Raw genomic sequence first — 22,878 nt, 5'->3', positions numbered from 1 at the left:
ATACTGTCTGCAATTTAATACTGTACAGATGGGCAAGAGAGACAAGAAGCATCCAAGCAAAATATAATTTCTGGCATGTGAACTTACCCATAACCCGTCAGAGGATACCCAGTCTCTGCTTCCAAACCAGCACTGTTCACACACCTGCAGAAGAACCTATCTATTCACCTGCATGAATTTAATTGGACTATCACTCTGATGGAGAAAGAGAATTCTAGTTGCTACCTGGGCAAGAAGGAACAAAGCAAAAAAGGTGTTTTTCGAGAGAATTGGTCTCCTCACTCTTATCATATAGCACACTATACTGAAAGCAGGATAAATTAGATGAGAGTAAATTTCCTTATCACTACTAGGAAATTCTCTGGCGATGTTTAAGGCTCTATTCTTACCTGTGTCAAGGAAATTAGTTAATTTCTATGTTCTCTTAAGGATCTGTAAAACACACAACTTGAACATAATCCCATTTACCATTTGTAATTTCAATTAATTCAGATGAACATTCTTAGATTTATTGAAGTAGATAGCAATAAAACCTATGGAAAGCCTGGTGGTTACTTTGAAAAAGGTTAAGAATCCTGAGAGAGGGCTTCCCTGGTGGCGCAGTGGTTGAGAATCTGCCTGCCAATGTAGGAGACACGGGTTCGAGCCCTGGTCTGGGAAGATCCCACATGCCGCAGAGCAACTAAGCCCGTGAGTCACAACTACTGAGCCTGCGCGTCTGGAGCCTGTGCTCCGCAACAAGAGAGGCCGCGATAGTAAGAGGCCCGCGCACCGCGCTGAAGAGTGGCCCCCACTTGCCACAACTAGAGAAAGCCCTCGCACAGAAACGAAGACCCAACACAGCCAAAAATAAAAATAAGTAAATAAATAAATTAAAAAAAAAAAAAAAAGAATCCTGAGAGAGATAAACATAGGTGGAGAATATTTAATCAGGGAATGATATAGAGAAAAAGAAAAGGCCCATGATAAAACAGGCTTTGAATGGTGAACTGTCATATGCAAACATTCCTCTAAAAATACAGGGCACATCCAATGTAATGTTGCTTGGGTTTGGAAATCAGACAGAACTGGATTTGAATCTCAGCTTGCCACTTTATTAGCTATGTGACTATGGGCATGTCATACAACCATACGTGATCTCAGTGTCCGCACCTGTTAAATGGAAGATAAACAGCAACTATATAATAGAGCTGTTGTGAAGATAAAATTAGATAATGCATGCAGAGTTCTTAGCACATAATAAGCATTCAATAAATGTTAGCTTATTATTATTCTATTATAAGTGTCAGGCATGTAGGCGTGACAGTAATTTGACCTTGGCATCTACTGACTGACAGGGATGATTAAAAAAATAATTTAAGAGCTTATGATGCTACAGGTCAAGGGCCCAAACAAGTAATTCAAAGTGGCTCATGTATTATTAAAAAAAACAGCTCCAGGGGCTTCTCTGGTGGCACAGTGGTTAAGAATCCACCTGACAATGCAGGGGACACAGGTTTGTGCCCTGGTCTGGGAAGATCCCACATCCCGTGGAGCAATTAAGCCCGTGCGCCACAACTACTGAGCCTGCGCTCTAGAGCCCACGAGCCACAGCTACTAAAGCCCACGTGCCTAGAGCCTGTGCTCCGCAACAGGAGAAGCAACCGCAATGAGAAGCCAGCACACCGCAATGAAGAGTAGCCCCTGCTCGCCGCAACTAAAGAAAGCCCACGTGCAGCAACGAAGACCTAATGCAGCCATAAATAAATAAATAAATAAATAAATAAATAAATAAATAAATAAACAAACAACCAGCTCCACAAACACCTCTCTAAGTTATTATAGCAGACTGAGGTCCTTACAGGGCAAGTCCTCTCTCTGTGTAGGGCCACTTGGGCTGAGCGGTACACAATGCCGGGACCTGCCATTCCTAAACCACGATCTGAAAATACCCCTAATATGGGTTGAATTGTGTGCCCCCCCCCAAATTTTTATGTTGCAGTCTCAACCCCCAATACCTCAGAATGGGACCTTATTTGGAAATAGGATCATTACAGATACAATTAGTTAAGGTGAAGACATACTGGAGTAGAACAGGCCCCTAATCCAATATGACTGGTGTCCTTATAAAAAGGGGAAATTTGAACAGAGAGAAGCCATGTGAAGACTGGAGTTATGTCGCCACAAGCTAAGGAACCACCAGAAGACAGGAGGGAGGCCTGGAATGGATCCCTCCCTAGATCTCTCAGAGGCAGCACAGCCCTACTGACACCTTGATTCCAGACTTACAGCCTCCAGAACTGTAAGACGGTACATTTCTGTTGTTCAAGCCACTCCATTTGTGGTACTTCGTTTTGGCAGCCCTCACAAACTAATAAACCCTGTGAAGTCGGGCAATGCGGCAGACCTATCTGAAGTCCACCAACCGCCTTCCAGAAATGTTGATCCCCAAATCCCCAGCATAACGAACAGTGCTACTGTCTGTTCCAAATGAACTTAAATGCCCATCAACTGGACAGGCAATCTATTCTGTATGTTTCAGAAACAGAGTTCAGTAAAAAGGGAGCCAAGTACATTCCGGAGACGACCTATCAAACACTCGGCAACATATACCATCCCTACTGTGTTGCTGCCGCTGGAATTCAGGAGGACGAACAGCAGAATGCTCAGCCTAATGTCTGCCAAGACCAGGTGCTGTGGCCAAAGGTGTACTGCTTGCTCGGGAGCAGAGGACTGTTCAAACACAAAGCTTCCACCTTCTCTGATTTGTCTAAGCAGTGCTTCTAAAACTTTTCTGGGTGTCAAAATCGAATGAGAATTTGATTAGAGCCAATGGCCCTCAACTGGAAAAGCATACTTTTACCCCAACATTTGCACACATGTTCAAGGGTCTAAACAGGGCCAGTGTGGTGGGCGTGTGACATGCAGTGCATTGGGCCTGGGCTTGGTTTCATGCTCTGCTGTCACCATCTTGAAATTCTTACTTTTTAAATAAGAGGCCCCACATTTTCATTTTGTACTGGGCCCTGCCAATTATGTAGCTGGTTCTAGGAATACAAAAGTGCCATAATAATGAACAGCTGCACCTATTTGGGGCCAGTAAAGATTTGGGATTCTTATTCGACAGACTTTATTTGAGGGCTTGCTTCTTGAAAGGATACATGATTAGGGATCCAACATTAATTAATAACCTGGTCACATATTTGAGAAACACACACTCACCAAAACCAGAATCAGTCTGCCTCATCACTTAATAGTATTATTATTTTTAAAGGACTAGAAAGCAAATAACTACAAATAAGTTATGTTTCCAAAGGACATCATTGTATTGAAAATTAAATTCTCTCCAGAATCACAGACAGCATAAAAAAACTTAGCATCAGACACTTCTCAAAAACTTCAGAGTAACATGGGCTGGTAAGAATTTGCCCTGCCTTCCCAACTTATCTTGATCAACAATGTCACCAATATCCAGACACCTAGACTTCAGTTGTAGGTAGTCTCCAAAGATTGTAGTCAATGAACAAAAACAGGCCTCCCAGTATTCATGCCCTTGCGTAGTTTTCTCCCACAATAAATCTGGGCTGGCCTGTGACTTGCATTAACCAACAGAAGGTGGCAAGAGTGATGCTTTGGCAATTCTGGACCCAGCTTCAAGGAGACTGTTAGCTTCCTTCCACCTACTCCCTCCTGGAACATTCACTCTGGAGATCTCTGAGCCACCATATAAGAAACCAAGTTAGCCTGCTAGAGAGACCACAGGGAGATGCCATCAGAGCCCTGAAACTACATGGAGGAAGACAAAATCCCAATTGTATCAGGGCCCAAGACAGATCTCCAGAGTTCTCCAGCCCTGGCCATCATCTACCTACAACTCTACCTTTATGAGGGACCCCAAGCAAGACCAGCAGAAGAACTGCCCAGGTGAGCCCAGTCAACCCTGAGAACAGAGAGAATTAATAAAAGTTATGTGTTTTTTTTAACTTTTCATTTTATATTGGGGTATAGCCAATGAACAATGTTGTGCTAATTTCAGGTACACAGCAAAGCAACTCAGCCAAACGTAAACATGTAAAAACAGTTATGGTTTTAAGCTACTAAGTTTGGGGTGATTTTGTTACACAGCAGTGGATAACTGAAATAAACCCTAAACATTCCTGAAATAAGCTCTAAACATTCCACTGAGAAAAGAGAGCCTAGGAACTGGCAATAATGAAGTGAACCAAGCCCACAGATGAGTGCTAATTACTGTGCATCTTTTTTTTTTTTTTTTAAGTTGTACTACATAACATTTAAAAATTGGGAGAGCTCACATAAAAATCTAGATTGCTGGCTTCTGAGAAACCGGAACACGCACCACACTGGATCTACATTCCCACATGGTCATAACCAGCAGCAACAGAATAGCAGTTACCCCCTCTACAAAGGGCTCACTGTCCTGTCCAGTGCAACACAGCTTCACCGGGCCCACCTCCCCTCAATCACAGTGCCTGGTCTCTGTCAGATCATCTTTTAACCCGAGGTTTAGCAGAGTGATAGGCACACAACTAGTGCTCAATACCTATTTACTGAGCAACTGCACCAAGCATCAAATGCTCTTATCACTCCCCCATGATTGCCAAATCCTGTATTGACTACCTTGGCTATCCTTTCCCATCCAAGCCTATCACCATGGTCTTCATGTCCTCTCTTAGATCATTGCAAGAAGCTCCAAAGGGTCTCCTAGCCTCCAGGCTGTCCCTCCAATCCATTCCAGTCCATCCCCACTAGGCTCACCCATTTAAAACACAGATTCGGGCACACTGTGGACTCCTCTCCAAAGTCTTCAGTGGATTTCTGGCTATGATATTGTACTAGATGGTACCATTGGGGAAAACGGGGCAAGTACTTGGGCTCTCTGGGTATTATTTCTTAAAACCATGTGTTTCAGGGATCTACCATTATCTCATATACAAAGTTCAATTTTTAAAATCTACAAAAGTTTTAAATGTACATATTCGTTGACCCATAATTATATCCACTTCTATCAAAATTGAATTTGTACGAATTTTTTAAGTGCCTTCAGTTGCTCCCCATCACCTGTGAAACAAAGTTCAAACTCACTCAGCCAGACTTTCAAGGCTCTCCTCGTTTTGTCCTCTATTAAAAACAATAAATCTCTGAAATCCTCAAACATACCCTGCTTGTGCTCAGCCTGGGGCCATCCTCCATCACCCTAAACCCTCATGGGTTTACAGCATTCTCCAACATGGGGTTCAAACCCTCTCTTCCCAAAAGCCTTCTTAAAGTCTCCCAGCAGAAATTAATCTCTCCTTATCCTACACCCCCTTGGATTTTACTTGCATCTTCAGTGTGCCCCGGCCACCCTTGTTGCAGAGGTATTTTCCTATATGTATGTGATAGGGATCATAAAACTATCGCCTGCTCTCATCCCAATTTCATAGAATCAACCAGTTCAGAGAGGTTAAATTATATTCCCAAGATCGCACAGCATAGTGGGAGGCTTGAGATGCCTCCTTCCAAAATCTCTGTTCCTTCCGCTCTACCTCAGGGGCTGAAAAATTATTTATCTTCAGAACCACTCTCAGCTAAAACAGTCACTAAGAGAATTCCGCATACATTAGGTGGGGAGACTCTCCTGAATTAAACTGGAATAGAGGACAAATATTTGCATCTTACGATACCCTGAATAACATTACCTTCAAAAACAGTGAACAAATATTTCCTCTCCCTAGTTTTAAACACAGAATAATCATATCCTTCACAGATACAAAAGTCATAGTAAAGGGGATGACATTTTCCAGCCCTGCTTTTACATGCATATCAGTAAGTGAACACCAAATGGAATTCTCCTCATTTGCTCTAATCCCAAAGGGATCCACTGAGAGAGAGCTTATGGATAAGGAAGATTTGGAATAAATTTGAAAAAAATGTCTTCTGCAGGTTGAGAATTTTAATCAGACAGGGGAAAAGCTGGGTTTAATATATTTTAAAGACAATTCAGAGTTATATGTGTTTGAAGGTAACAAACAAAAATATAGTTGAAGTTTAAACACACCTCATAATTTACTTGTTAATAGGAAATGATAGCTTGGGGCTGACTACAGAGTTAAGAGAAAACGTGTCCATTGAAAGCTCTCATCCATGTGATTAAACTCCTCTATGTCCTCAAACATTTCATACCCCTTCATCCCTTACCAGAAACCTGGCTGAGGCAAACCAGGCGACTATTTGCATACAGAAGATCCACCTCCTTTGCTTCCTACTAACAGAACCATAATTTGCTCAGGACAGCAACGTGCCCAGTGAAGAGCTGCCATCTGACACAGTTCTGGCCAATGAGATGCAAGGAGACACCTACAGGGGGTTGCTAGAAAGACTTGTGTTTTCCTGCTACAGGTCTTACCCTCTTCTTTTTCCCCTCCTCTTAAAGCAGATGTAATGCCTGGAGGAGCAGCAGCCGTCTTGCAGCCACAAGGTAAAAAGCATCAGAAATAAGCCAAGACAAAGCACTGCAAGGATGGTTCTGACATCATGGAACCACTAAAAGAATGGCAGTGGTCACGTAGCCCTGTGCTTCTTGTATGGGACACAAATGGATCCCCATCTGTTTAGGCAACTGTTAGTTGGCTCTTGAGTTTCATGCGTGAAAATGTAAACCTGATTGAAACACAAACTCTACCCCCAGAATCGTGCCTGCCCTAAAGCTCACTCAGGTGACAGCTGTTCCACCTCACACCCCATGTACAAAGAAGAACTAATATCCACCCTCCCCAACCTGTTTCTCTCCCAAGCGCTCCATCTCTGTAAACAGCACTACTGTTCTACGCACCTGCCCACGTGAGAAATCTAAAAGCCATCCTTCCCTCCTCACTGTCTCTCCACTTTAAGTCCAACCAATCACCCAGGGCTGTGCTTCTTCATCCCCAGTATTTCTCAGTCCCATCCATCTCTACAACCACCATGCAAGTCCAGGAGGGCATCAGCTCCTACCTGCACTGCTCCTCATTGGTCTTCTTTGCCACCACCTTCTGCAATCCATTCTCTGTGCCCCTACCACAGTGATCTTTCAGAAACACAAACAGGATCCTTTGGCTCCTATTTAAAACTTTTCCATGCTTCTTATTGGCCTTTGAATAGAGTCCGCCCTCCTAATCATGGCTGAAAAGGTCCTCCATTGACACTGAACTCAAATTAACTTTCTCTCCAAGCTCCAGCCTTCAAACCAACCCACATCTCAGCAGATATCTGCACATGCCTGGAGGAAGTTCTCCCACATATTTTTGATTGAATAGCTTTACTCATCCTTCCAGAACATATAATCTAGGAATTCCATCAGCACTTCCATATTTTGAATTGTGAGTTTCTACAACCTAGGTACGACCATTTGCACTTCTCTGCACACCCAATGGCTCAGTGCAAGTTCCCACCTTCCATTAAAACACAGGGGCTTCCCGGGTCAATCACAAGACAAAACCCGGCTTTTCTCAAACGCCATTTATAGCTCTGGATTACAATCGCTGTTGTTGCTTCCCTACCTTTTTTGGGTTTTTTCTCCTTTTAAAAAAAGGAAGTTGAACTTAAAGATATATTGCAAAACAACATAAAGGTTTAAATATGGATATTGTAGACCCAGTGACCCAGATGACTGAAGTGGAAAATGTTACTAACACTGGAATCAGTGCTTATCCATTTCCGGTGATGTGTGGTCATGATGCATGGTTGTTAGTCCTAAATGAGATTTAACAGCAGAAATTCAAACAATGTCAAAACTTCATGAACACAATGCCAGTTAAGATATGAAATAGACACAGACTTGATTTAAACATGGTTCATGTGATGGCTTTTTATTTTTTTATTTTGGAAAGTTTAGTTCCTGACGTTTCCTGTGAGTCATTTTCCATGAATATAAAACTGTCCACCTAACATTGACCCTGACTAACTTTGATCTTTTGCAACACAGAAAATTGTAAATGCATGATTATAAAGCTTTTACTGAGTATTTTCAATTTGCTGAAATAGCTCCATTTATATAAATATATCAACTGTAACAACGGACCTCAACATCATTTTCCACATATTAATCATGTTGATTTCCAAAGAGGGTTTGTGGAATCCATCTTAGAATATACATTCTATATAAGACAGAGACATACTATCAGTAAAATTTTTTAAACGGAAACAATCCTAGTGATGGTAATAACAATGACAACAAAAGTCTTTGCTGTAGCTATGACTTACTGAGTATTTTCCATGGTCCAGGTCCTATGCTAAGCACTACGCATATGCATTACCTCACTGAACTCTCACAGAACCTGGCACTACAACTAGAATCATCCCCATATTACAAAAAGAAGAAACTGAGGCTAAAAGAAGTTAGCAATTTCTTCATGGTCACACATCTGGTACAGAAAGGAAACTGATTTATGATCCCAGGCCATCCCTCTGCAGAACCCAGGCTTCTTAATCACAAGTGCAAACATCCACATAGCATTTATCATGTACCAGGATTTGACAAACACTCAGTTAATCTTCACAACAACGCTACATAGCAGGTATTATTACTATTCTCATTTTACATATGAGGAAACTCCAACATGGAAAGGTCAAGTTACGAGGTCAAAATGGTCCAGAGGATAAGCTGCAGATCCAGGATGTACCCCGAGGCCAGCACCTCCAGAGTATGTACCTTTAAACTACCGCCCTATCCACTGTACTATCCCCCAAGTAATAACATCTCTAGGGCATTTATCATGTGCTGGGCATTGTGAAACTTTCCATACATTACCTCATGAAATCCTCGAATAACTCTGAAGTAGGTGGTATTTTTATCTCCACTTCACAGATGGAGGGTCTGTGGCTCAGAGAAGTTAAGTCACTTGCCCAGGGTCACACAGCCAAGTGCCACATTGGAAAATATAAAGAGCAACAGTAGGGTTTCGCTCCCTACCTCCCCAGTTCTCTTCCTGAGGCATGAGTGGCTGGGAAACAGCATGCATCAGACTTTCCACCTCTGTAAAACCATTCAGTTCGTGTAATTTAGGGTGTAACTATTCATAGATACCTTTCAGTTAATCTACTGGGAGCCAGTGCAACCACAATGCACACTTCAGAACAATGCATGCTTTCTCTATAGATTAAACACGCCAACCCAGCTTGGGAAAAGACCATCTGTGCAATATGAACACTTAGGACAATTTAGTTTTAAAAAGAAAGTCCACTGTTGTTGCTTTTCTTTTTCATACACAGTATGAAACTTTACTCTTTCTTCTAGAGAAAGTTCCTCTCAGTTTTCTACTCCTATCCACTTAAAAGTCCCATTATTTAAACCTAAACAAATCTCTCCAAAAAGGCATTATGAATCTTGTTAAGAAAAAGCAATTGTTTCTTTATTCATTTTTAATAAAAAGAAATGGGTAAGATCTAAAAAAGAATTAAAGCTCATTTCTGGAAACAGTATTAAGAAATAAAAAATGCAACTACAGCAAAATAAATTGATAAATCAAAGCCTAACATGTCAGGCCCACACCAACTAAAGAATGCTGATTGGTGTGTGTCACTGGGTTTTGGTTCTTGCAGAGACAACTTTAATAGAATTCCACAAGGCCACAGAGTCATATGGAGACAAAAATCACATCTTCAGCATCCACAATAATATACAAAGTCAGTAACAGTTGTTACCCTTGGCCAGGATAGGCACAGACATTTAATATGAATAGACAAGAGAAAATGTAGAGTCTGCCTTTTAATCATTCTTTCATTTACAGACTCATTTAATCAACAAATATTTATACAGTGTCTATCTGTGGGCTAATCTCTGGGAACACAATGATGAACGAAATAGCCACACTCTCTGACTTCATGGAGTTGGGAGACAGACAGTGAAGACATAGATGAATATAGGATAATTATGTAAGTAATTGAGTATGTAAGTAACTAGTATGAAGGAAAAGATCAGGAAACCATAAAAGAATAGCACAGCAAGCTAATTCAGATGAGGGGGCAAGGAGCAACCTTTAAATTGAGACTGAAAGATGGAGTAGATAGTAGACAAAAGAGGGCTCAGAAAGCGTTCAAGATGGCAGAAAGAATGTGTGCAAAGGCCTAAGGTAGAAAAGAATTAAAAGGAGGCAATGCCATGGGAGTCAAGAACTCCTGGCTCTATTTCCAGCTCAACCACTAACCTGGGAAAGTCCTTCAACCTTTCTAGGCCTCAGTTTCCCCTCCAGCTCCAACAGCGTTCATTGGCACAGTCAATGGCCTCCTAAGTGTTGCCACAAGGACAGCTTAAGTGCTAAAGGGCTGGCCTCATTCTTCTCAGAGTCGTGGCGGCGGGAACCATAGTAACTCCCACTAGCAGCAGTGCCTCCAGCACCCCACTCCCCAAAACATGCCAGGAGACTCGGTGGAAGGGCCAGTCTAGCCAAGTGGCAGCCCTGCTACCTCCTGGGAAGCTGTGTCCAGAATCATCCACCTGGAAACTTATGACATCTCTAGGCTGCCCAAGACAAGGCCAGTTAATAGAACACGAGGAATACATTATGTCAGTGGGTAAAATGACTGGAGCTCCAACTGACTCCTGACAAAAGAGTTCACATGGAAGGCCTGAGATAAGGCAAAGGTAGGGCAATACCTCTCCACAAGGGAGATAGAGGAACTGACCAGCCGTGCACCTCCCAGGGGCACCAGTCTGTATGCGGCACTGAAACGTCAAAAGAAGCAGAAGAAACATTCTGATGGAAGGGAGAGGATTGAGATGCCCAAAGGACATTCTCAAGTAATAAAAGATGGTCCCTACACTGCCTCCCCAAGAGGGTTAATTGCAGGACCTTGATGTACTAAACAGTGTGATGCAAGTTTGGGGCAGAGCCAAATTGCTCGGGGCTGTAGAAGAGAGGCTGCCGCGCTCCTGACACCTCACACCTTGCATAGCACTAGGTCTAAATGGATGGTGCAAACATACTTAAAGAATACTGGTGTGAAAGTTCACCTGATTAATCTGCCTAGGACTCCCACGGGCCTCAGGCTGGCCATGACTTCCTGCCCTCTTTCCTGCCATGAACACTGCCTCGTGTGGTACTTTCTTAACCAGACCTGTCTCCTCCTACTCAACTCCTTGAGGGCAGAAGCTGTGTCTTGTTTACCACTCTACCCCAATTGATAGCTCACTGTAGCAGTGAGCTACCGATAAATTAGCTCTATGTCATATAATCAAAAACTAGTATTAAGACTATAAGACAAAAGCTTTATAATCTGTGTTGATCTAGACCAATAAGTCTGCGAGCAACCTTTAACATCAATACATAAAATTACTTCATAGTTTGCAAGGTTTTCAGTGTGAGATGTTTATGGAAAATTACAAAAAATTAAAGTGCAGTATGAGATTTCATACACCTGAGGTCCTGCTCTGAATACACACAGAAATGAAATCAGCCACAAATATGAAATACTCAAACACATTGAGATTCGGTGGGGGGGAAATCAGTGAATGCAGAGAGGCCGTATCAAACCCTGGAAGGTCATTTAAAATTATCTACTCCACCAGCTTTGCTTTATAAGGTGGAAAACAATTGAAGCTCAGAATGCTGAACTAATATGCCTCTATCTGGTGACAAAACCATGACTTAAATGATCTCCATGTTCTTAGATCATTGTTTTCCCCACCACACTGGGCTGCCACCTGAATTAGTCACATCATGTTACTCCTGTAGTTGGAAATCCGCAAAGGTTCTCCATTTTTCATGAGTAAATGGCAAAGTGTGTACAAACCCCTACAGGGTTTTCCTCCACTTGGATCCCATTTCTTTTCATGCCTTTTCTACCACTTATCCCTTTGCTCAGCCTGTCCCAGCCACTGTGGTAATCGTGCTGTTCTTGAATCAGGCACACTCCTGCCCAGGGCCTATGTCCTAATCCTTCCCTCCGTCTGCTGAGCCTTTCCCCCAAATACTGGCATGACCCACTCTCTCATCTCCTTCAGATTTTTCCTCCAATGTCATTTTCTCAGTGAGGCCTTCCTTGTCCACTCAATTTTAAGTCACATGTCACCCCAAACCCATCCATGCTTTATTTTCTCTATAGCACGCATTGCCATTTAACATACTGTATATTTTACTGATTTATATATTTATTTCTACAACTCTCTCCTTCCCCACCACGTATGCTCCATGAATACAAGGATTTTCAACCATCTGGTTCACTGCTCTGTTCTTCGAAACTAGATGAATGCCTGGCCCACAGTAAAACCTCGTAAATATAAGTTGAATAACTAGTTATATGGATTGATGGATGGAGTTCAAAAGTGGCTCAAATCCAGAGAATTTAAGAGCTGTGAAATGTCTGACAGAGTCTGGCAGCCCCTGAGAAACAGCCTGTGGCCTGGGTGTCATCTACCATCACTATGTGCCCACTCCAGAACTGGCATTCACTGATACTCTGGGTGAAAGACAGTAAACTAAGGAATGAAGTGATATGAAGACTTGTCAAAGCAATCCTGTTTGAGGCTTCATGACTCTTGGTTAGAGAGGCAACTAGCAAGCCAATATTTTTTATCAGCAACAAGATGCCTCTTACATGTCCAGATGCAGAAATCACTTCTGAATTGCTTCCCTGTGCCCTTCAGCTTAAGTAGAAGGGGATGGTTTGCTCAGATTGGACATCCCAAAAAAGAGACGAGATTTCAAAAACTTTTCAAAAACTGGCATGAACCCACATTTGCTATGAAGCCTGAATGGCTGGCACAGCTGAACCTCCATGCATCGTTCTAAACATAAAACACCAAGCTTCAATTATACCTTAATGACAGATATATAAAGGAAGCTACTAAGAGTAGCCAAAAACAAGGCAGTAGGAACCAAGGGCAGATATTAAAACTATGTAATATTTGGCCCAGTCAGCAAGGAAAAAAAAACAACAACAACAACATTCAGACAGACCCAAACTAACATAAGTAGTTTATGGTCTTTCATGTCTAGGAACCCAATGAAGGTTTACATCCAGGCTATATCTCACCCCACCAGCACCTGAAATAGCAAAAACATCCACGAAGAGCTACCTGTCTGAACTTGAAAGACACAAGCTAGGCCTAATTTACAAACAGGAAATACCAGGAACCTCTAAATGCCTTGCTAATTTCTAGTCTAATTTAGACCTTGACAGTCCAACAAATAGACAAATTGAAAACTAGAGTTTTCCATTCCCACTATCAGTGGTCCCTCCCATGCAATGGACATGCTACCCAATCCAATACTCCTCATGACATGCCTTATTATCCATTGACCAATGTGAACTCCCTGTTACATTTTAATTCATTTCCTGGAGAATTTGGGGTGATCTCTACAAGTTTCAAATGCTGGAGCCAAAGGCTGTTGAAAAATATTCTAGCATTTACTGCAATGGTAACTCTTACTTTCCAGTACTCCACGTTTCCATAGCTAAATCTAAGATGGGGATAGCTCTTCTCTTAAAACTACAACGGCTGAAGCAGATGTTTGTGTATTATATGCCATCTGTAGAAACCTCCCCACTTGCTAATGGCACACAGCTGGAGAATCATTGGGGACCATTCCAAACTATTAAGGCTATAAACTCTGACTTGGGTCAAGTCTAATAAACAAGTGTCATCCCAAAAGGAAATGAGTTAAGCTAGCCTTCAAAGTCATTTAAGCAAATATTCCCATGGTCAGAGTACCTCACAAAAAGCCTCTCATTAAGTTCTTCTGCTGTTGATTTTGCCCAATTTAAATCAGAGATCACTGGAAATGTTCATTTCAGGAAAAACCCACATTTCAATGGAGTGACTTTCAGTGGGTTTGAAGTGACTAACGAAGAGTCTCTGAAGGTTGCCCAGGTCTCTCGGGCTGCCTCACACATAGCAACAGCAGGTGCATGAAAAAATATTTAGGAAGCCAGCATGGAATGAGCCCAGCTCCTCCTACATAAAGTCAAGTTCCTGATCTGGAAATTCTAGACCATGAACAGTCACACAGGAGAGAAGAGGTCACAGGCAGTGATGGTGCTATGTATATTTTTGTCAGGTCTAAATAACATATTCATTTCAAAATGTGGCCACCTTCAGGCTAAGACTACACCCAGAACACTTCATTTCCCCAATGAAATCATTCTCATCTTTGAAAAATTCTCTCCAGTACGACCCTCCAAGAAGCCCTTCTTAATACAGTGTAATCCATTCCTACTCCATCTGTTCTTCAGATTTAATCACTTCCTACATTCAGCCATCTGGGACCTGGCTTTACCTGCCTTAGACCCTGACTTTATTTATTTTGTCTTGTGTCATAATGGCTTCTTGCTTTACTGCTCCACTTAACACTAAGGATTTGGGGGACCAGAACTATCCTTTCAATTCCTCTCTACCTCTATGCAGTTGCTTTACACCCAAGAGATACTCTAAATAAATACTGGTTGAATGGAAAGAATCTCAGTCTTGGATTTAATTCTCTCAACGTCTCCAACTAGTCTAACAGCTTAAGAACCAAACCTACTTAAAAATTAACTTAAGTTTTAAGTACAATGAAATCACTCTAAGTAATTAACTTAATCATTCGATGTGTTTATTTTCCTAGTTTGGAAAAACAGGCCAGCCACTGGGTATGACCATCCCTAGATAGGCAACTCTAAGAATAATGAGGTAATCTCCTTCAAAGATGATGAAATTTTCAGGATTCTCTGGAATGCACACCTCCCCATTAATGTGTCATTATTAATACCCAGTTCACTTTGGGTAGAAATGACACTAGAGCACTTCAGAATTTTCAAGCAACTCCTCATTACACAGTACTCAGGTGTCAACATAATCTCAATGTGATGGCCCCACTGCTCACAATGAATTAGGAGACATATTTACTAGAGACACTAAGAAATGTCCCATCAAATTTGTGTAACTATTACTATGCTCATGTTCCAAGGATTTCATTCACTGTGTTTGCATAAGCATCCACATACTTCTCAGTGAGTTAAAAAAAAAAAAGGATCAGAGGGTAAAGGGGTATCACCCCAAAACTAGGATTGCCAGATCTACCAAATAAAAATATAGAATGCCCAGTTAAATGTAAATTCAGATGATCAAAGAATAATTTTTTTAGTATAAGCACCCCATGAAATATTCGAGGCACGTATTTTCTAGTATAACTAAAAACTTATTCTTTGTGTGCAATTCAAACTTACCTGGACATCCAGTATTTTATCTGGCGACACTACTCCAAACCCAGAAATTGTATTTACAAAAAAAAAAAAAAAAGAAAGAAAGAAAGAAAGAAAAAAGAAAGCACAGAGCAATGAATGCATTTTGTGAAGGTTTAATTTTCAGAAAGAATACAATAAGTCATCTATAGCGTTATAGAACATTTCAGAAAGCTTGATATAATGACTGCAAGAAAAACAGAAAGTGAAGTACACTGAGTACTAAACTAACTATGTGCTGGGTACTATTCCAAACCCTTATCTCATTTAATTCTTACCCCATCCTCATGAGGTAGGAACTTTTATTATTACTATTACTATTATTATTATTATCAAAGAAAGCAAGATACAAGGTGAACAAGTTGCGCAATGTCACAGACTAGTAGAGTGGAGAGTCAAACCCAGGCAGGTTTAACAAAAGGGCTTAACGTGCTTAACGGCTACCACATTTTACAGGTGAAGAAATCGAGAATCTTAGCATTTTGCCCAGACACACAGCTGCTCATCAGTGCAGCTGGGATTCAAACCTAGGAGAGTCTGAATCCAGAGTCTTAGTCCCAACAATACACCACCTCTGCAAGTCATGCCAAGTGGGGAAAGTCCCTTTCCCACCTAAACCAGCTGCGATTACCATTGTCATAAGTCAGAATGCTTCATCTTCAAAGAACAGTGCTTGAACCTAGAATGGCCTCCTCGGAATTCTTATCAGATCCATCCAGCTGAATTTTGACTCCTTATAATCTAAAGGTTATCCTGAGTTAGATGGGGAATGTGGAGAAGAGTTCTATTTGGGGGAAGAATTTGTTGTTGCTGTCGTTTCTGTACCAAAACATCTCTTTCAAATAAGCCACTTATCTGATGCCTACCAGTCTTGTTGCCTGGAGACAAATTCTTCTTGCTGCACATGAATCCCAAACACTGGCTATAACCTGGAACACAGACAGGAAGGCCAATTTGAACCAGCCACCAAAGCCACCTTCAAGATCAAATTATGCGTGAAAAGATCACAAGAGCGAAGATTTTTCTGCTTGGATCTGGAACTGAACAACCAGCATTACTGCATGTAAAACATCAGAGTTCAGAAAAGATCAGAAGCTATCCAGAACTTTACCTGGAGCAGACTTGCCTACGGGAACCCTCATATGTGTTATTTTAGGTGTTTGTCTACCTCTGGAATGAAGACAGATGTCTTTAATCAGAGAGAGAAAGAGAGTGAGAGAGAGAGAGAGAATGAGAGGGAGTGTGTGTTTAAGCATGTGCAACACAAGGCACATACAATACAATGCTTACCTGACTTTCCCCTCAAAATTTCCTATAGGGAGCAGAGGGCATGTTGCTCAGAACATGAGTTAGCTGCAAGAAAAGGAGGGGGTTGTCTGTGGATAGAATGGACACAAAGAATTTTTCTCATGTAACTTATAACTACGTAGTAATCTAAAACTGTCTGAATACTTGACTGTGTCTCCCATGAGAATACAGGCTTCTTGAGAGCAGGGACCATACCTGTTGTATTCACCATTGTGCTTCCCTGGTGTATGGTACAAAACAGGCACCCAGTGATAGGATGAATGAATGAATGAGCAACCACTACTGCCACCAGTAAGCAGTGTGCACACAATCTCACTTTTGGCCTCATTGCCCTTAAAATCTGTAACCAAGACTTGAATCCTCCTGCAATCCCAACCTCCCTTCAGGGCTGAATAGTGCATGTGTATCATCATTTCTCACAAAGACTATTAAGCTGGCACCCTCCTAACTGGCCTCTGTGACACTAGACCTTGGCCATCTTCCAACCTGTTCTTCATTGGGCAGCCAGAGTACTATTCCTCTGCTTAAATCCAGCCATGCTCCCTGGTGCTCCAGCCACACTCAAAAGCTTACACTGTCCCAAAGGCACCATACTGTGCTGTACTTCCAAGGCTCCCGTCTACCCCGAAGGCTCTCCTCTCATTTGCCTGGCAATCGATAATGAACTCAAACTTTATTTTTCTATGAGACCTTACTCTTCCCTTCTCCCCTCAGAGGAACCAACCCCTCCATCTTTTCTCGCTAAAGGTGTAATTACAGACCTAGCATCACATTCATGTCACTGTGAGTTACAAGAAGACAGAGCGCATGTATTATGGACTGGCCATTTTATCACTAGCACAGTGTCTGGCATGTAGTAGGTGGTGAATAATCCCTTCCTTGATGGATAAGTGGGTTTTGGAAAATAAAAGTGGAAAACTTTGGTAAGCTAATCATTTCTTGATCTCTTACTGCGCTGGAGGAATATTGTCTGGACCCATTCATTAAGTTCTATATTTATCTGCTAAATCTACCAGAAAAATTAATGAAAGGAGGGACAATGGTGTGTCCTGTTGTTGTTGCTATTGTGAACACCTGCTGAGCAAGAAACTTCATAGAATATTGCCTACTTGTAATTGGGATTGAGGTATCAAAAACAAAAGGACCCAAAATCAAGGACCCATGGTAAGGGACCTCAGAAAGAAGATACTTCTGAGATAGCAAATAAGTTTTGCCTCTAATGTCCATGGTGAGACGTGGAAGCCTGGAGCAATGAATTCAGAAGGGCCCAAGGCTCCTCCTGGGTTTACAGAACAAAGGGAGATGACTGTAGGCAATATCTACAGTGGTGTAGCTGGGGGAAGAAGCAGTAGAGTACCACACAGTCACCTTGATCTAGTCCCTCCCCTTCACTGAACATAAGAGGAGAGAGACCTCAGAAATGGTTAGCTGAGGGTCACATGATTAGTGAGTGGCACAGCTGGCCAATACGTGCATTCATTCAACATTTACTGAGTGACTATTAGGTCCTGCATAGTGCCATATGCTGAGATAAAATGATGAACAAAAATATTCATGGTCATCAACCTAGTGAAATTCAGTTTCCTCGATGCCTAATCCATAGCTCCTCCTACTACCTCATAATGTCTCCAACTCCCACCTCCCCACTATAAAACTCCCATTTTATTATATGTAGTGACATTGCCCAGAAAAAAAAAAAAAAAACTCTTTTTAAAAAAATACCGAATTCCAAACAATTCAACCAATTCATAACTATTCTTTCCCCCCCATTCTATTTATCCAAACTTTTAAAAACTCACATTTAACCAATAACTCCACAGTGACATTTGAAATTTTTTTCAGATAGCTGTATCATTCCCAGATCTTATCATCAAAGAACTTATCACAAAGTTAGAAGGAAGTGTTAGCTAAGCTTATAGAGACCCTATAGTTCACATTTTCCAGAGGTTGAACAATCATCTTTATACTGAGGAACTCAAACGAGTGCTTAATAGTTCTTACAGCAAGGAAATTCTAGTTTTAAACCTAATCCGAATCTCACCACTAAAAGTTAAACTACATCCACTGTATCATCAAAGACAACAGAAAAGAACCAGTCACCATCTTACATCAAAGAGTGGAGTACATATGCTTTTGGTCTGCAATTCTTCAGTTTCATCTTTTTCTCTTTAAAAATGAGAAAAAGGGCTTCCGTGGTGGCGCAGGGGTTGGGAGTCCGCCTGCCAATGCAGGGGACGTGGGTTCGAGCCCTGGTCCGGGAAGATCCCACATGCCGCAGAGCAACTAAGCCCGTGCGCCACAACTACTGAGCCTGCGCTCTAGAGCCTGTGCTCCACAACGGGAGAGGCCGCCGCAATGAGAAGCCCGAGCACCGCGGTGAAGAGTGGCCCCTGCTCGCCTCAACTAGAGAAAAGCCCGGGTGCGGCAACAAAGACCCAGTACAGCCAAAAATAAAATAAATAAATTTCTTTTTTAAATGAGAAAAAATAATTTGTGGGAAAAGTAAGCAGGAAAAGGGACTGCTCTGAAATCTTAAATAATTTAGCCCAAAAAAAATTTTTTTTCAAAGAAAGTAACTGACCCAAAAAGATATATTTATGTACCTATAATTTTCACTAAGGAGTTTCCATTTTGACTCTGGAGTAAACACATGATTTTTCAAATTCATGGTCTGCAAAATCCCGAGGCACCAAGGAACACTTATTTCCATAGAGTAAAAAGACACATTCTGGCCTTATTCTAAAGAGGACACCAGAAAACAAAACTAATACTGTGAGCAAACAAATCTTAGCTAAAAACTCATTGAAATAATCCAAATGGTTTCCATTCCAGGGAAAATAGTAAGTCAGCAGTTTGCATACGGCTGCCTTTTCCAAATACACAAAATAAGCAAAAACACCACCAGAGGAAAGTGCAAATGCTGAACCCTTTCTATTTCTGTTTCCATGGACTGCAATTCAATCAATACCGCCGCCTGCAGAGCTCTGCCGCCATTTATGCACACTTCCAGGTGGCCTCCAATGTCCCACCCAGAGAGCCCAGAGAACTCCCAGACAAGGTTCAGGGAGCCATCAATCAAGCCACAGAGAGAGTGACAAGAAAGTCTGGACCCGAGACTCCAACTGCTAGAACAAGCACTGGAAATCCAGAAAAATTAATCTTTGAAGGTGTCGAGCAACCAGAACCCTCACCAAGAACATTCAGATTCTAAATAAGAAAACAATGGGGACAGAGGTAGGCATTCCTTAAAGAACAAAAGGCTCTGGAGAAAATCGTAAATGAATCACAACACTTCACCTACTACCATTAACAGCCTGGAGCTGGCGAAGGGCTGTTGAGTAAAAATATTCTATATAAGGAAACTTAAGGGAAGTATTCAAAACCCTTCACCCAGGACAGAAGACAACTCGATGTGCAAAATCCTAAGTGGGGAAAGTATATCCGAGGTTATTAAAGAGCACATTAGGGTAGCATCGTAAAAACCAAATTATTTTTGAAGAATAACATTAACAGAAAAGTGCTGTTTTAACTTCAAGACAGAGAACTTACTTCCAAACCCCCATCCTCCTACAGAACTTGAAAGGACAATAATTAGTCAAGAAAACAGCAAAATGAGGAAGTGGTATTCTCTTACAATTTCTGTTAATCCCCACCAGCTGTAATTTAAGAAATTCAGTGACATCAGCGTTTATACTGGATCCAGCAAGAATGACAGAACTACGAATGCAGAATCATATGAGAGGGGGGAAAAGAAACTTGGGGGCAACTGGAAAACACATCTGAAGACGTGGAAAATTAATTCACTTTGCAGTGAATCACTTCAACAGCTTCAAACACCAACGCTGCCAAAAAAAAAAAAACAGAAAAAGTGGAAAAGGAAGCATAAGCACCCCAAACCTAATCAAATGACCCAGTGGAACGTCTGAAAAAAAGAATGTCGCTGAAATAAGTAAACATTTCTGAAAACAGACAGAAAGCAATCTAACCATTTGTAAATGACAAGAACCAAAGATTCAATATTATACAAAGATTGTCACTCTTCAAAAAAACATATGCTATACGAGAACCTGTAAAAACTGAGTTACTTTGGTTATTACTTGCATTACCTTCTTGAAGACAGTCAATTCCATGGTCTCCTTTTCCCCAGAGAGAGAAAACAGCTCGTGAAAAAACCATTGCAGTAATTTCAAGGTGTCCCATCTGAGTTCACAGATGGACCTGGAACAGGTCTGAACTCCCAATATAAATGCCACCCATTACCTTTTACTCATGTCAGAGTCAGAGGGAGAAGAAAACCACACCAAACCTGACTGACCAAACAACCTATAGAAGAGTTGAAAAGACTCACCATGGCTGCCTCAGCCCTTTGGCTGAACATTGAGTACACTGAACCGTCTCAGAAAGGAGATGATTACAAAGATGCGATTGTAGCTGCTCTGCCACACGCTTACATGCACCTTCCCTCAACACTAGGAAGACTAAATGAGAGATGGAGTGATAATTAATAGGATTCTTGGCAGCAGGAGCCAGCTTCTTGAACAAACCAGTAATTGCTGCCTACTTAAAATGACAGAGAATCCAGCCAGCAAAGAGGGAGGTGCTAACAATGGGAATCATAAAAGGTAAAAAAGACTTACATCAACAGGTTACTTGGCTCCCATTCAAAACTACCTCTTTATCTACACATTCAGTTAATAATGAGAGCAAATAAATTGAAAATCACATACAGGAGGACTAAGAGATCAATAATCCTTCCAGAAGTATTACCACAGATTTCCCTGATTTCCCTTCCACACACTCTCCAACACCCAAAATGTCATACATTGATCATGAAGATAACTATCAACTTGTACATGATGTCATACTGGAAAAGAACATTTTTCCCATAAGTGATATATTTGACTTGGACATCCTTTGAAAATAACCAGGCTGTTAAGAAACTTTTAACAGCAGCCACAGGCACAGTTTACGCTCTCTAGTCTGAAATTAAAACAATTTCTTGGTTGTAACCTCTCTAGGAAAGAAAAGGTATTTAGCTCAGAAGTTTTTTACCGGTAGGACTGAAGATTTCTGGCAAGGTAGAGGACAGTTAGCACCCAGTATCTCCAGTTTAGACCTCCCAACCCCAAGAAATAAGAGTACTGATTACCAAACACTCAACTAGACAATATTCCCTCAGAGAAGACCAGTATCTACTGAACACTCCCTAGCAAGAAATAGACCAATGAAGCTCTAACATCTTTAGATGCCCAGAGACATGGAGAGACGAGGATTCCATCTTCTGCCATGGGGAGATGTCTAGAGAGATAAACCAGGGCAGCAGGCACATCGTTTCATAACGACTAATGCTGACCAAAACTCTTCATAAAATCAACTCCACAAGTAAAGACCCACCTCGTTCATTCACTCAGGAAATCCCTGGCTTTCTGATGGTGTTGCAGAGGATGACCTGATGCTCTACAAAAAACAGATCATTGAAAGACTAAGGGCTTCCTGACAAGACGCAGCCCAGGAGTCCCTATTGATAATATCTCATGGAAATCTCCAACTTTTCTCGTGGCAGTTAAAGATGCATGTGAGGTAGTAAATCAGGAGCAGAAGCATTGAAAACTCAAATGTTTTACATTTTTCTTAGTATGCATGAGAATTAAGTGTTTTCTTTTTTTTAGTGTTGGTCTTTCTCCTTTCCCACTAATAAAAAGTAAGAATGCCTTTACATTCATTCGGTGAATGTCTAACCTATCACTGCTGGAACCCACTGAGTATATATACGACTCATCGTTAAAGCCACCATCTAGTATTTTTATAACTTCTCCTTCTCTATTAGATCATTATATCCTATTATTGAAAATATTTAACTCAATACGTTGCAATGACTAATGTTCTTAATGCCCACGTGTCAAGGCAGAAGTTATGTTCATTACACAACATTATGATGTTTCAAGACCTTTGGCATTCAAAGATAAACAGTCCAGAACGTAATAGACTGGCTACGACTTCATAAAGACATACAGGGAAAGCAATTAACAACTCAGGTTAGAGGGGAAAAATAGAGAGATGAATGGAAAACATCAAGATGTTAGGAGCTACATGTTCCATGGTAGCCCACAAGGATGGGTATGTAGACAAGACTTCTTGATGTCACCAACTAGGGCCATTCAAAGATCTTTAATGAGGAATGAGGAAAATCTGTAACTTAATACCACACCCTTGTGAATAATTAAGCATCCACCATCCCATCTTTTGCTACCTTTCTTGAAGCCTTCACAGCCTACCTCCTTTAAATCATCAGAAACAGCTTTGAAAACAAAGGACTATTCAGCCAAGCACTCTGTGAGCACCTTTAATAGATCTATTTATCTTGGATTAAGATGTTCAACCATACCCAGAGTC

At 41.3% G+C, this 22,878-nt stretch overlaps 1 protein-coding gene and 2 long non-coding RNA genes across 8 annotated transcripts in view; 2 read left to right on the top strand and 1 right to left on the bottom strand.

Annotated features, from left to right (window-relative positions):
• Positions 1 to 22,878, top strand: part of LOC309637585 — a 418,822-nt gene that overhangs the window by 305,797 nt on the left and 90,147 nt on the right. The window lies entirely within an intron of this gene.
• The window catches only part of MITF (melanocyte inducing transcription factor), a 223,566-nt gene that overhangs the window by 182,336 nt on the left and 18,352 nt on the right, over positions 1 to 22,878 (bottom strand). The window lies entirely within an intron of this gene.
• LOC309637576 lies at positions 525 to 15,719 on the top strand. The gene is made up of 2 exons (XR_014250673.1): positions 525 to 594; positions 915 to 15,719. It is a non-coding gene; the product is annotated as an uncharacterized lncRNA (long non-coding RNA).

This window comes from Balaenoptera physalus, assembly GCF_965194825.1.
Source record: "Balaenoptera physalus genome assembly, chromosome: 11".
In the NCBI taxonomy this organism is placed as follows: Eukaryota; Metazoa; Chordata; class Mammalia; order Artiodactyla; family Balaenopteridae; genus Balaenoptera; species Balaenoptera physalus.
This window is presented reverse-complemented; position numbering and strand designations above follow the sequence as displayed.